Source organism: Cibotium barometz, chromosome 19 (genome assembly GCF_041138505.1).
Source record: "Cibotium barometz isolate CiBa-2024 chromosome 19, ASM4113850v1, whole genome shotgun sequence".
Lineage (NCBI taxonomy): Eukaryota > Viridiplantae > Streptophyta > Polypodiopsida > Cyatheales > Cibotiaceae > Cibotium > Cibotium barometz.
Genome location: NC_141064.1, coordinates 7,472,471 through 7,478,040, shown reverse-complemented (window position 1 = coordinate 7,478,040; position 5,570 = coordinate 7,472,471).

Genomic DNA, 5,570 nt, shown 5'->3' with positions numbered 1-5,570 from the left:
GGCATAAACTCAACCACCCAACCACCCCCGAGCCCTAGGGATACACACATGAATAATAATGAAATACATCATACCTCTACCTTGATGTCCCATACCATCAAGAGGTATAACTCCAATCCAATAGCATATAGCTATAGTGTGAAATGGTAAGTGAGTAGATATGATCCTCTACACAAGAGAGCATAACATAGCCTTGGCCTCACAAGCCCAAGCCTCCAAGCCTCCCTTGAGTGTGCCCCATGCCCCTATTATATAGGAGGGCCCTCAAGTGACTCTTGACTCTCCATTTCCCATGTGTGACCCTTGGATGCCTGACCCTAACCTTAACCCTTAAGGTCAGTCCTAACCCATGCTCCACTAGAGCTTGTTCCCATGCTCCACTAGAGCTAGTTCCCATGCTCCCATGTGCTCACAAGCCTAATGTGGGTTAGCCTCCTAGTATATGCACACATAATGTGCATATAACATACTTCCCCTCTCAAAACATTGCACTCTTACAATGAAAAGAAGAAGAACTGCACTGAACAATATCAACTGTCGAATCCTCTATTTCCCTATCTTTCCACCTAATTTTAATCTCACGGATTAGTCAATTACAAAGTTTCCTTTCCATGAATTCAAGTACCTTATCAGATTCATGTGGAACATAGGATAATTCTTCGACTTCAATGAGTTCTTGAGAAGTAACTGTGTTATCCTCACCTACCAATTTTCCTTTCAATCTATCGATATGAAAGACTGGATGAACTCTAACAAATGGAGATAGTTTAAATTCATACGCATCCGTGCCAATCTGAGATCTAGGAGATAAATTTGAGCATTTTTCTATTAACAAAGTCTGAGAATCTTTAGGAACATTAAAATAAACCAACGCTCATGCGTGCGCCAAAAGTCTGAGAGAGAGAGACTATCAACTCTCTCTCCATCTCCACTCCTTCTCTCCTCCATCTTCTCCACTCGAAGCTCCAATCTCTTCAATTTTATAGAGGTTTTTAGAGGATAATAGAAAATATCATTATTTCAGCATAATACAACCAAATTGAACCTGGAAAATTCTAGAAATTAGTTGGACTTGGTTAGAGGCCTCCCTCTCCTATAAATAGATCCTTAGCCCTTTGTAAAAAAATATGAGAACTATACTATGCCAGTATTATGTTGAAATAATGATATTTTCTATTATCCTCTAAAAACCTCTACAAAATTGAAGAGATTAGAGCTTCTCTCTCTCTTCAATCTTCCTTGGTGACTCCAACATACCAAACCAATTGATTGTTGAGGGCCTCTACTGTGAGATCAAAGAATCAAGTAAATTAGAAGGTAAAGTGTGGATTATTGTCTTTTTCTTATTAAAACTCCAAACGCTTCTCTTCTCAACCCCTCTCAAGCTTGAGAAGCTTTAATTTGAATGGCTTTTGATTACTATTGAAGTTCTTTTATGAATTGTAATAAAGAAACACATAAATTTCCATTTATGCTTAATTTTAATGGTTTTTAAGCATTTCTCTCTCTCTCTCTCTCTCTCTCCCCCCAAAGAAAGGTCATTCCTATGACCTATTCTCAATCCAAAACGCATTTCTCTAATCCAAAAGTAATTTCTATGCTTGTCTAATTGGAGGCCAAAATAATGGCTTTTTTAATGCTTTTATGATATTTATTTCATAGAGAAATTATGAATCAATCCATAATTGGATAATGATCCAATTAGTGGTCATTCTAATCATATCAATAATATTAAACTTCATTCTTTCAATTAAATTGAGGAATTGAGAAGGAATATGGAAATAGTTGTCAGAAAAAGAATCTTTAATTAGGCCAAGCAATTGATAAAAATTTAAAAAAAGTCATATTATCGGTATTAATCTAGAAAAAGCTATTAAATGGGAATAGCATGTGAATGGATGTGATAAGATGTGTATGGGATGTGATAATATGTAAATGGGATGCGATAAGATATGTATGGGATGTGATAGGATGAGATTGGATGCGATAAGATGAGTATGGGATGCGATAATATGTAAATGGATGCGATAAGATGAGTATGGGATGTGATTGGATGTGAATGTAGATGTATATGTGAAAGAAAGGGTATGCATGTGTATGAGAATGAATAAATGTGGATATGGATGTGGATATATGGATGAGGATGTGGATGTGGATGTATGGATGTGGATGTGTATGTGAATGTATGGATGTGGATGTATGGATGAGGATGTTGATGTGGATGTGGATGTGTATGTGTATGTGGATATGGATGTAGATGTATGGATGTGGATATGGATATGGATGTATGGATGTGGATATGGATATGGATGTGGATATGGATGTATGGATGTGGATGTGGATGTAGATGTATGGATGTGGATGTATATGTGGAAGAATGGATGTGGATGTATGGATGTGGATATGGATGTGGATGTAGATGTATAGATGTGGATATGGATGTGGATGTATGGATGTAGATGTATGGATGTGGATGTATGGATCGGGATGTCGATGTATGGATCGAGATGTCGATGTATGGATGTGGATGTGTATGTGGATATGGATGTAGATGTATAGATGTGGATGTGGACGTATGGATGTGGATGTATAAATGTGGATATGTGGAAGAATGAATGATATGTATGTGGAAGAATGAATGTGGATGTGTATGTGGAAGAATGGATGTGGATGTGTATGTGGAAGAATGGATGTGGATGTATAGATGTGGATGTGTATGTGGATGTATGAATGTGGATGTACATGTGAAGAATGGATGTGGATGTGAATGCGTACGTGGAAGAGTGGATATGGATGTGTATGTGGAAGTACGAATGTGGATGTGAATGTGGAAGAATGAATGAGGACGTGTATGTGAAAGGATGTGATGTCGATGTGAGTGAATGGATGAGATGTAATGTGATGTGAATCGGAATGAGAATGAATGAGATGTCATGTCATGTGAATCAGAATGTGAATGAATGATATGGGATGTGAATGAATCTGATGTGATGAGATGGAAAAAATGTGATTGGATGATATGTGATGTGAATGAATCTAATGTGATGAGATGGAAAAAGATGTGATTGGATGAGAATGGGTACACATATGAATTGGACATGGATTAAGTAATATGGATTGATGTGGAACAATGTGGAAAGGCGAGAGTTCATTATAGAAACTGTATTTGTGACCTATTTGTAAATGATTGTTTTATGCTAAGAATACTGGGGAAGCCTTTTGACCGTCTTGTGAATAAGGTCGTGGAGACCTAACTGATAAAGTTGCAACAGCTGATGGAGAGTCAACGGAGGACGTTTTGTGAAGCAAGGTCGGCCGAGGTCTTGACCAGCCTCAGTTCGATTTAAATGGTGAGCTTTCGGTACGGTGGATGAGGGACCAAGGAAGCGGCCTATGAGTGAAGCATTAGGTGACCTGCGAAGGATCCTAGAGGGTGCTGACCATACGGTGCCGGGCTCTAGGTCACCAAAGATACCTTCACGTGCATCGTGGAAGATATTGCAAAATATCCGGTTGAATCTTAATTTCTGATCATTTCTTCATCGGAGTATCTATGGCATCATTGGCAACCAGAACGCTCACCACCTATCCCACTCAGGGGCCTTTTCGATAGTTCCTAGCTCATAGTACCCGGCAATATAAACACTTATGAAAAATTCAAGATGGAATCTCCGTTGAAGATCAGCAAGATCAACCAACATATCCATATAAAATTGCCATGGACTCATCCGTTGAGGACCAGCAAGGTCAATCAACAAGATCCATGCCCGGTTTCAGAAAACAACTCTTCCTCCTAAAAGTAACAGTAAAAGGTTGGCATTGTGTGATGAAATTCATACAAATTGATATTCAGACTGAAATTCGTAAATTGATAATTGGGTCTTCAGATGGAAGTACTGCAATTGTATGGAATCCCTGACTTACTTAAGGCCTAGATATGATGGTATTTACCTTATAATTCCAAGGACTGTGACTACCCGTATATACCGAGGGTATAATTGCAGCTCTTTACTGGCAGTATATACGAGTAAATCTAAGATCTTGAAATTATAAGCAAAAATGCTATCCAGATGATGAATTCGAATGTGGTTGATATGATTTTAAAATTCTGGTTGAGAATTGATGAATTGATTTGGATTCTAATTGGAAAAAGATGATTCCTGAATTTTGGTTGAAAAGTGATAAGCTGAGCAAAACCACAATGAGGATGAATGGGACAAGTCCCTGTGATAATGTTCGTAATGGAATGATGATAATGACCTCAGCAAATCACTATGAGATTAGTGGATTGTGCTGTCAGATTACTACTGTGTTAACACTTGACCCGGTGGATCAAGTTAATAGGATGACAAATTGAGAACTTGCTTGACTGAAATTCTCGTGGAGGAATATTCAGAAAGAAATTTTTCGGTCTAATAGACCATTATTGTATTAAAGATATAAATGAATTGTTATTTAATGATGAGTTCTATATAAGAGATATTTATCTTAGGATTCTGTTGGGTTGACCAGAATATAAGGAACCCCAGAATCAGTTGGATCTTAAGGGAAAGAGTTGTCCTCTAGTTTGCGAGATAAGGACATCTTGCGCTTTTTAAGTGGGGTAGGATGTAAGATTCCTCCCTCCCTTGCTTTTGAGGTGTACAGGTGTAAGAACCTCCCCTTCTGATATTGTAATTATTCCCCCCTCTGAAATAAAAGATAGATTCTGTTTTATCCTGTTTTGACCTAGAGAGAGAAAATGTCTAGAGGGAGGTAGTCCAAAATTGAGATATTTTTGGATATAAAAATCCTCCTAGTGTCTAAAATGGTTTCCCCTAAAACAAAAAGTCAAAAAGAACTTTCCAATGTGCAATTGGAATTAATTAGAAATGGGTATAAAGGACCTTAGCCTAAGGGTCTAGATTTTCAGAAATTTTTGGATTGTGGTCCAATTAAGGTTCCTTAGGACTAATAGGATCAATCCATGTGTGGGGAGGAGATAAATCCAATTTATAAAAGAAAAATACCCAAAAATGAGTAAATGCCCACATAAGATGAAGAGTTGATTGAGTACAAGGTTTATTAGTAAAAAACGATGAGTATTACTAAAAAAATGAGATATTTTGGGTATAATGATTCATTTTTGACAAATGTGTAAGGAAAAGGGGGCCCTTCAAGGAGGCGCCTATTTCACATGTATGGTAGAGTTTTAAACTCAAAAATATTGTGATATTTTTATCTCTCCTCTCTCTTGGATCAAACCAAATCAAAAGGGAACCAAACTAGGTCCAAATTCAACCAAACTGAATCTAAAAAATTCTAGAAATTAGTTGGACTTGGTTAGAGGCCTCCCTCTCCTATAAATAGATCCTTAGCCCTTTGTAAAAAATATGAGAACTATACTATGCCAATATTATGCTAAAATAATGATATTTTCTATTATCCTCTAAAAACCTCTACAAAATTGAAGCGATTGGAGCTTCTCTCTCTCTTCAATCTTCCTTGGGTGACTCCTACAACATACCAAACCAATTGATTGGTTGGGGGCCTCTACTGTGATCAAAGAATCAAGTAAATTAGAAGGTAAA